Source organism: Papaver somniferum, chromosome 11 (assembly GCF_003573695.1).
Source record: "Papaver somniferum cultivar HN1 chromosome 11, ASM357369v1, whole genome shotgun sequence".
In the NCBI taxonomy this organism is placed as follows: domain Eukaryota; kingdom Viridiplantae; phylum Streptophyta; class Magnoliopsida; order Ranunculales; family Papaveraceae; genus Papaver; species Papaver somniferum.
The window spans coordinates 14,227,410-14,238,345 of NC_039368.1; the positions used below are offsets into that span (position 1 = coordinate 14,227,410).

Below are 10,936 nucleotides of genomic sequence, written 5' to 3' on the forward strand. Positions count from 1 at the left end.
TATTAAGTTAGCTGAAACGGAGGTACCCTATGAACTGAAACCTGGGACTTTACAGATGCTCCCAATCTTTTTAGGGAAAGAAAATGAAAACCCCTATTACCATGTTAGGGATTTTGAGGAAATTTGTAGTACTCTAAGAATTAGAGGCTTAGATGATGATGCTTTGAAACTTAGGTTATTCCAATTTTCCCTGAAAGATAAGGCCAAGTCGTGGCTATATAGTTAGGACTCCGAGTCAATTGAGACATATGAACAACTTACATCTGCCTTTTTCAATAAGTTTTTCCCTAGGCACAAAACATCGTCTATTAGGACGCAAACATGCACATTTTCACAACAAGAGGGAGAATATTTATATAGGTATTTGGAAAGGTTCAATGATTTATTATCCCAGTGTCCTCATCATGGTTTAGAAAAGGTTATGCTAGTTAAGATCCTTTATGAGGGTTTAGATTATTCCACAACGACCATGGTTGAGTCTTTATGCACTGGTGGATTTGAAAACCAAACTGTTGATGCGGCGATGGAATTTTTTAATGAAATCGCCGAAAAAACCCAGCAATGGGAAAATAGTAGGGCACCCCAGAAAATAATTCTTTTAAGTAGAGGAAACGTTAATAGGGTAGAAGGAGGCTATGAATCAGATGCCAAAATTGCTGCTATAGCAAAAAGGTTAGAACCTTTAGAAGTGGGCCAGATTAGTGGTAGAGTGGAGCATTTTTGGGAAGGCCAGAATATTGAAGAGCAAGTCAATGCTCTTTATAATAACACTAGATTTGATAACCGTCAAAATATTGACCCATATTCAGAAACCTATAATCCTGATTGGAGAAACCATCCGAACCTTTCATGGTCTAAGGGACAAAGTCAAGGTCAGTTTAGTAATTCTAATGCTCCCCCAGGTTTTGGCTATACTAAGAATCCTTCAGGACTAGCTCAGTTTCAGAATCATTCAGATAAGAAAATCCTAATTTTAGAGGAATCTCTCGCCTTGTTAACTCAGCAAACTGCAAAATTTCAGTTATCCGTAGAACAGAGTCTACAAGCTAGTAACAAGATAGGACAAGAAAATAGTCAGGTTATTTCCGAGTTAAAAACCCAGGTTGGTCTGATAAGTGATTCTTTGAGAGAAAAAGGTAAGTTTCCTAGTCAAAAACAACCCAACCCTAGAGGAGTTCATGAATTAGGTGCAAAACCATCGAATCAATTGAATGCTGTTAGAACTCTTAGGAGTGGTAGAGTTGTAGACAATAAGGTAACCATGCCCGATAGTGAACATACTGTAGTTCACCCCTAGGAATTTCACCTCTCAGGACTAGTAGCTGAGGAGACTGATAAAGTTTCTGATGATGTGAATTCGGTTCCTGAAAGGTCTGATTTTATGCCTAGAGCCCCGTTTCCCCAACAATTAATACCAACAAAAAATGAGTCGAACTTTAATGACATATTGGAGGTTTTTAAGCAAGTTACCATAAACCTTCCTTTATTAGATGTAATTAGGCAAATTCCTACTTATGCCAAGTTCCTTAAGGATATGTGTACGCGAAAGCGAAAACTTAGCTTCCATAAGAAAGCCTTTTTAGCTAGTCACGTAAGTTCAATCATTCAGAACATCGCAACTCCAAAGTACAAAGACCCAGGTTCTCCTACCATTGCTTGCACAATAGGTGAATTCCGGGTAGAAAAAGCTTTACTTGACTTAGGAGCCAGTGTGAACTTACTGCCATTCCATGTATACTTACAGCTAGGACTTGGTGAAATGAAACCTACTCAGATGACACTGCAGTTAGCTGATAGGTATGTTAAAATCCCTCGAGATGTTATCGAGGATGTTCTTATTGAGGTCAACAAGTTTATTTATCCAGTGGATTTCGTGGTCCTAGATACCCAACCTGTCCCTAACCCAGAGAACCAGATACCTGTGATTTTAGATCACCCATTTTTAGTTACGTCTAATGCGATCATTAACTGTAGAAATGGTGTGATGAGTTTATCTTTTGGTAATATGACTATGGAGATGAACATTTTTGATTTCAGTAAGCTACCTCATGAGCTAGATGATGCATGTGTTGAAGAGGTGAACATGATAGAAGGCTTAGTTCGGGAGTAATTACCAAACATTTTGTCTGAAGACCTATTAGAAAGTTGTCTATCCCATTTTGGTTTAGATTTTGACGACGATAGAACTATTGAACAGGTGAATGCTCTATTAGGTTCTACCCCATTTTGGTTTAGATTAGGCTCTATTAGATTCTACCCCCGTGTTAGACAATGATAGATGGAAATCTAGGTTCGAACCTTTACCAGTTTCTGAGACTACCCTAATTCCTTCTTTAGAAGAGCCCCCAAAGTTGGATCTTAAACCACTACCCGATACTCTAAAGTATGTGTTTTTTGACCCATATGAGACTTTACCTATGATTGTAGCTTCCGATTTGGATAGTGATCAGGAGAATAGGCTTGTAAAAGTACTTCAAGAAAATAAGGAAGCTTTAGGGTGGACTATAGCAGACATTAAGGGTATAAGTCCTACTGTGTGTATGCATCAGATTCATTTAGAGGAAGACTCCAAACCTTCTAAAGAGATGCAACGTCGACTTAACCCCAACATGAAAGAGGTAGTTCGAAAATAGGTGCTTAAGTTGTTAGATGCAGGTATTATTTACCCAATTTCAGACAGTAAGTGGGCCAGCCCTGTTCAGGTTGTCCCCAAGAAATCAGGTATTACTATAGTCCAGAATGATAATAATGAATTAATCCCAACCCGAGTGACCACGGGATGGCGTGTGTGTATTGACTATAGGAAATTGAACAAGGTCACAAGGAAGGATCACTTTCCTCTTCCTTTTATCGACCAAATGCTAGAGCGATTAGCTGGACATAATCACTATTGCTTCTTAGATGGCTACTCTGGATATAATCAGATCGTTATTTCCCCAGAAGACCAGGAGAAAACCACTTTTACATGTCCCTTTGGTACCTTTGCGTATAGACGCATGCATTTCGGGCTTTGTAATGCCCCTGCGACTTTTCAGCGTTGCATGATGAGCATATTTTCTTACATGGTAGAACGGTTCTTAGAGGTCTTTATGGATGATTTTTCAGTGTTTGGTTCATCTTTTGATGAGTGATTGCATCATTTGACATTAGTGTTGACTAGGTGTAAGGAAAAGAATTTAGTGCTTAATTGGGAAAAATACCATTTCATGGTTGAATCAGGAATTGTCTTAGGGCACATCATTTCTTCAAAGGGTATAGAGGTAGACAAAGCCAAAATTGACCTTATTAAGACTCTACAGGTCCCAAAAACCGTAAAAGATATTAGGTCATTCTTAGGGCATGCAGGTTTTTACCGTCGATTCATTAAGGATTCTAGCTTGATTTCTAGACCTCTTTGCAATTTGCTTGCAAAAGATGTTAAGTTTGTCTTTGATGATGCTTGCTTAAAGGCTTTTGATAAGCTTAAAACTTTACTCACTACTGCCCCGATAGTCCAGGCACCCAACTGGAACCTACCTTTTGAGATCATGTGTGACGCTTCAGATTATGCTATAGGCGTTGTGCTAGGTCAGCGAGAAAAAAAATTACTCCATGTGATTTACTATGCTAGCAAAACTCTGAATGATGCCCAAATGAACTATACAACTACCGAGAAGGAATTGCTAGCCATCGTGTTTGCCTTGGATAAGTTTATATCATATTTATTAGGTTCTAAGATCGTAATCTATACTGATCATGCTGCTTTGAAATACCTTTTGTATAAGAAGGATATCAAACCTAGATTGATTAGATGGATCCTTTTGTTACAAGAATTTTGTCCAGACATTAGAGACAAAAAGTGTGCAGAGAATGTAGTAGCAGACCACTTGTCTAGGCTAGTTGTTAGTTCCCCTAATAATTCCCTTCCTATAAGGGATAGTTTTCCTGATGAACAATTGTTCTCTGTTTCCCAATCACCTTGGTATGCAAATATAGTGAATTATCTTGTTACTGGTTGAATGCCTCAACATTGGGGTAAGCAAGATCGTTCTAGGTTTTTAGCCGAGGTTAAGCATTTATTTTGGGACGATTCTTATCTGTTTAAGTATTGTCCGGAACAGATTATTAGGAGATGTGTATCTGAGAGTGACCAGTCTAGTATTATCTCCTTTTGTCATGAACATGCATGTGGGGGTCATTTTAGTGCTAAGAAGACTGCTGCTAAGATTTTGCAGTGTGGATTTTACTGAACTTCGTTGTTTAAAGATTCCATAGTCATTGTGTTTCTTGTGAGCGTTGCCAGAAGTTAGGAACCATTTCCCGTAGAAATATGATGCCTTTGAACCCTATTTTAGTGATTGAGGTCTTTGATGTGTGGGGCATTGATTTTATGGGTCCATTTCCTATTTCGTTTGGTTATCTTTACATACTTGTCGCTGTAGACTATGTGTCTAAGTGGGTTGAAGCGGTTCCGTGTAAAATGAATGACCACAAGGTCGTAGTCCAGTTTTTGAAAGAGAATATACTTACACGTTTTGGTACGCCGCGAGCTATAATTAGTGATAGAGGTTAACACTTTTGTAATAGACCGTTTGCTCTTTTAATGAAACAATACGGTATTACCCATAAAGTAGAAAACCCATATCACCCTCAGACTAGTGGTAAGGTAGAGGTTTCCAATAGGGAAATTAAACGTATTCTAGAGAAAACAGTTAATCCAAATAGGAAAGACTGGTCGTCGAGGCTTACTGATGCCTTATGGGCTTACCGTACCGCGTTTAAGACACCCATTGGAATGTCACCTTATCGTTTAGTGTTTGGCAAGGCATGTCACCTTCCTGTTGAGTTAGAGCATCGAGCCTATTGGGCTATTAAGAATTTAACTTTTCACTTGACAAGGCAGGAGCTCAAAGAAAGCTCCAGCTTAATGAGTTGGACGAGATTCGTAGAGATGCATACGATAGTGCTAAAGAGTATAAGAACAAAATGAAACTTGTGCATGATAGGAATATTTTACGAAAGTCATTTTCTCCAGGTCAAAAAGTTCTTCTATATGACACTCGGTTGCATCTATTCCCCGGGAAGTTGCGCTCTCGATGGACCGGTCCTTTTGTGGTCCGTACTGTTTTTTCTCATGGCGCTGTTGAGATTGAGACACCAGATGGTAGTAGTTCTTCGAAGGTTAACGGTCAGCGATTGAAGCCCTTTTTAGAGCCTTTTCCTACAGGTGATGTTGAGGAGGTCCCTCTGGAGGACCCTGTTCACCTTGAATGACCATCGAGGCGATTTTGTATGTTGTATATTATTTTTGTAGGTTTTTGGTTACACTTCACCCAGGTACTATCTTTCCGACTTCTCTCTTTACTATTTCCTCATGTTACTTATATTTTTGGTACTGTTCTTTAATTAGAAACATTGAGGACAATGTTAGATTTAAGTTTGGGGGTGGGGTAGAACTTTTTGTTACCTTTTCGTTGCAATAAATAAACTCCAGAGCCTAGAAATTTATCCTTATTAAGGATGGCACTACCCAATCTAAGTGGATGGAAGCATTTTGGTTGTAGGAGTTGAGGGACCAATCTGATTAGATGGAAACATCTAAAGAGTCTATTCATAAAAGCACAGAGATCAGGTGTTAGAAATAACATGGTAGTTTCGCCATGTGTCATTGAGTCCTTTTCACTTCTATTTTTATTTTTTTATTTTTAAAATATGTTTCTCTAAGTGATTAGGTGGGGCTCACGATTCAAGTTGTTACCATTGCTAGGGTGAAATAGAGTGATTGAGATAACCATAATAAAAAAAAAAAAGTTGAAAAAAAAAGAAAAAGAAAAAGAAAAATTGAGACCAGACCATCAGACCACATGGAATAAATTCAATAAAGTCGACCACTGGAACCCTTGTATATGCCAGTTGTGTTGACCTAGATTTAGGATTATCGACCACTGGTACCCTTGTATATGCCAGTGTGTTGATATTAGTCAGACCGGTATCTCAGTCCATTAGGATAGGTTCATTATGGCAGTGGCCTTCAGACAGATATGAGAAACATCGTTCACCTTAGTCAACATCAAAACCATCTATGTTTTTCTATATCCATCTTCTTAATCTATCCATGTGACTTGTTTGATTCTGAGTTTGGATGAGACTATCTGAGTAGAGCTCTGTCACTTTATATGAATTTTAGTATGCTTGAGTGCTAACTCGTGTACAATAATTGGAATTTCGCATCAGGGTACTTCCTCCTGTAGTCAATAAGTATGCCAACCAAGGAGATTCTTTAGTGCCTTCCAAGGTTCTGTGTAGATAGCTAGGGTCTGGAGTATAAAGGTTTTGCGGGTATACCTCTGGTAAGCCCTCCGGAGACAACACTCCGCCACTAGAAACACCTAGGGGTTTAAAGGCTTATTGCATACGCTAAATGCAATCGACGATGCCTGCGACAGTGAGTTAGGATTTTATTTCTATTTTATTTTTGCACGAGGACTAGAAAATAATAGGTTTATGGGTATTTGATAGACGCATATATGTGTCTATTTTGATCTCGATTTTCTATTTTGTTAGTACCTATTTTTGTACTTATTTTGGTATTTTATGTTTTTGTAGGTGTTTTTGGAGAAATAAGCTTTTGCGGGAAAATTGGCTCGAAAAGTGGTATTTGCGCTCGTGGGAGAAAATTACTATTCGGACTCTCAGTTTGGATAAGGAGAACTTCGATTACTAAGGGGTACTCCAGTAATAAGGGTTACCCTAATTGCTATTTACATTTCATAGCTAGTGTCACCCCTGTACTGGTTAGGGGCACTCCATCCCTTGCTTTTGAAGAGACAGAATTGGCGGGAAAATTTGCACTCCGTCTGCATGATTCCGTAGAACGAAGTTGGACGAAATTTTGATGGATTTTGACACGGACTTGGAGCATTTTGGGCCTGTTAGGTGGATTCAAGGTTGGTAAGATATAAGTTCACGTAAAAAGGGGAAGGTTTCGTCTAATCTTAACAAAACAGAGTAAGAAAGTTTATCGGAAATGGCGAGATTTTCTGGGAAGAATTGCAACGAGATTTCATCGGAGTTTTTGATACATATTGATTCCAAGTACCCTGTTAGGCTTAAACACGGCAGGTAATCGTATCGGATTCGATAAAGAAGGGATGAGACGTCACTCGGAAGGAAACATGGCAGAATATTCTCGGGTTATCATTCTATGTTATTTTTGGAAGATTTCGTAGATGAAAGGGAAGATATTTTCTATATCCAGGTGGTATTCTATCTTGGGAAGGAGGTTGGATAAAACAGAGAAGCCGCATAGAGAAGAAACAAAAAAGGATATAAATCCCATGACTTTAGTTTGAAGAAAATTTGGATTTTCTCGAGATTTGATTGGTCATGTCGTGTATATAAGGGATGTTGGGAAGTCAAGGAAGGGAGTCGAGAGTTTGGGGTCGATAGAATCGGAGCAGAAAAGCGTAGGTGAAGTTGCAGGAATATTCACATACTGCTGGTGAAGAAGAAAAGCTGAAGAACATTGGACAGAGGAGGACAGTCGCAGAGGCAGTCTTATTCAAACAACACAACAGAAGTATCGCTGTTCAACAGATCTCATATATCACAAGCTTGTCATCTTTTCTCTGTAACAGTTCAAAACCCATTGTAACAGTCTGTTTGTAACGCCTTTCTAGCGTTGCAAACTGTCTGCTTTATTAGTTTTCTCTTGTTTTTCACACTTTTGATCTATAAACACCTATTTTGAGAACGTGAATAATATGAGGAGCTAAACCCCATTGCTGAGGCGATAGAGGAAGCTATTTTTACAAAAAAAAGCGGTACAATCTATTTTATTTAATATTATTGCAATTATTATTATGATTATTTTCCTTGAACTATTATTGAATATGATTTTTATTTGAGTCATTGTGATCTATTTTGATGGAGTATGCTTAGTTTATAGACTCTTGATACTTCATACTTGGTATTTACAATTATTACTTTTGAAAATATATTAGTTGCAATATTTTAGAATCAAATTAAACGAGAAAATTGCATGAATATAAATATTTGGACCAAATCACTTTGAACTTGGAAAATAGTGGAATCTTAGCCTCAGTGTTCTTTTAATATTGATACCAACTTTGTCGGTGTTTGTTATACTTATTAGCGAGTTTTTTATTTAGTTTTGAATTTAAGTCTAAAGTTATCCTTCACAAGTTCGAGAATCGAATAACTTTTTACCACTATCTACAAATCACATCACTAAGTATATGCCTTGGACAAAGAGTTGGCAGCGTAGCCAAAGGTTGCCACAAGTCGTTTGGTGGCATGTTTGTAAGGCTAAGATCTGCATCTCTGGAGGAAGGATGGCCGTTGATTGTTGCAACCTTCCATTTGGCAGCCAACGACATGGAGGCATGGCCGACATGGATTTTGCATGGCCAAATTAGGGTTTTGGCACTGTGGCCAAAAGTTGGCACCGTAGCCAAGAGATTGTCACAAGTCGTTTGGTGGGAAGTTTGCACGGCTGAGATCTGCATTTCAGGAGGAAGGACAACCGTTGATTGTTGCAACCTTCCGTTTGGCAGTCAGCGGCATGGAGGCATGGCCGGCATGGCTTTGGCGTGGCCAAATTAGGGCTTTGGCGCCGTGGCCAAGAGTTGGCACCGTATCCAAGATATTGCCACAAGTCATTTGGTGGAAATTTTGTACGACTGAGATCTGTATCTCAGGAGGAAGGACACCGTTGATTGTTGCAGCCTTCTGTTTGGCAGCTAGCGACATGGAGGTATGGGAGGCATGGTTTAGGCGCGTCCAAGCTAGGATATTGGCATAGTATTAGGCGCGACCAAAATTAGGGTTTTGACATAGTTTAGGCACGGCCAAAATTAGGGCTTGGCATTGGCCAAAAGTTGCCACGCGTTTGGTGGCAAATTAGGATGGCTGAGATTTACATCTCAGAAGGAAGGGTGGCTGTTGATTGTTGCAACCCTTCGTTTGGAAACCGGCGGCATGGAGGCATGGCCGGCATGGATTTGGTGCGGAGGTGTGGCTGGAATGGCATGCCATTGGCACTATGGTGCGGATAGCATGGTTGGTATGCCTTTGGCGCCGAGATGTGGACGGCATGGCATGCCATTGGAACGGTAGTGCGGCTGGCATGGTTGGCATTCCTTTGGCGTAGAGATGTGGCTGGCCTGGCATGCCATTGGAACGGTGGTGCGGATGGCATGGTTGGCATGCCTTTGGCGCAGAGATGTGGATGGCATGGTTGGCATGCCTTTGGCGCGGAGATATGGCTGGCATGGGATGTCATTGGCGCGGTGGTGCAGCTGGCATGGTTGGCATGCTTTTGGCGCGGAGATGTGACTAGCATGGCATGCCATTGGCACGGTGGTGCGGCTAGCATGGTTGGGATGCCTTTGGCGGGGAGATGTGGCTGGCATGGCATGCCATTGTCATGGTGGTGCGAATGGCATGGTTGGCATGCCTTTGGCGCGGAGATATGGCTATTAGGGTTTAGCGTGTCGAAACCCTAGTTTAAAATATGTGGCACGCATGATTGGCACGTTTGGCTGGCATGTGCAGAGATGATGCAAGTCAGTACCGAGGGCTCTACCGTGGAGCATGGCATATAAAAAAGGTTCCCCGATAATTTTACGCAAACATGTTGAATGGTTCAATAAATGTGCTAGTGGAGACATTATTACTCAAGTGTGACGTCACTGTTTGACTAAGGTTTTACGATTTTAACCCTAAGCTAAAAACCAACATCAACATTAAGTCCCCTTCTTAGTTCGGAAAAGAGGCCTTGTTGCGAGGTAAGCATGAGATGGTGACAGACGATGACAAAATCGAAACGGCAAGTCATGAAGATATGGTCAGGAAGATCCGGCTAACCTTTTTCGGGAGGTAAAGAGATTCCACAATTCTTGCGTTTGCGGCTTTGCGTAAATTCGGCTCGGCCATGGTATGTTGTCATTAGCACTATGTATTTGGCTACTGGTCGACAGATGCAGCATTACAATTTGGTCCGTGAAACGGTGCTCTGGTTAGCCATAGAAAGGTGAACAGTGCTGCTGGCTAGGGTGCGGAGTGGCAGAGATGGCCGCTGGCTGGGACACAGGAAGTTTGCGTCATCTTGGCTTGGAGCCGCTGGCATGGTGCGGCTTGGAATGGAGCCGCTGGCACTGGATACTGTCTTCGGTCCGCGGAATGGTGGAAACTGGTTTCGCAAATTCGGCTACCAAACGTTTGTGATGGCGCTGGAACTTCGTCTACCAAACGGTGGTGACGGCGCCTGGAAAGTTTTTCTAAATTAGGGTTTGGCATGCCGAAACCCTAATTAGCGCCTCTTACTAGAATCGTTGTAGAATTATCGTACGAACTCGGATTTTGACGGTCCGCCCCTCCATTTCGATTAGAAAATAATTTCCTATCTCCTTTCGCGGGAATATTTATGTTTTGATCTCGTTTTGGAGGTGAAAACAGCCCGACAGTAAAACTTAGGAAGAATTTAGGAGGGATGTTGCGGGCCCGAGGTGGCATAGTCGCGCCCAGTCATCTATTCCCGTTCATGGAGCAAGAAGGAATATTTATTCTGTTCAAACTCTAGAAACTCCATCCGCATGAAAAGAGATATCGATCATCTTCTGTTTTCCGTTGCTCGTCTGGATCCGTGCTTTCGTCTGCAGTGTCTCTCCAGTGGATTCCAACATTTACCAAACTTCATTGCATTCTTGGGATGGATTGATGAAATATATGCTCGGCAACGATCATGTCAGGGCTAACCTTGGAGATTGTGGTTGCGTTGTCGGTCCATCCTTGACTTTAGGTTGTTCAGTGTCTGGACCTTCTGATCGCGATGATGACATGTTTTGGATGATTGTATGGTGGAAATCTTCCGAAGCCACAGGATGAAATAGATGAGTTGGGAGACATTCTGTTGCCGATGTGATGCTATCAAGTC

The 10,936-nt window shown here is 41.0% G+C and overlaps 1 pseudogene; it reads right to left on the reverse strand.

Annotated features, from left to right (window-relative positions):
- Nucleotides 1-311: 311 nt before the first annotated feature.
- LOC113325567 lies at nt 312-411 on the reverse strand (annotated as a pseudogene).
- Between the last annotated feature and the right edge of the window lie 10,525 nt (nt 412-10,936).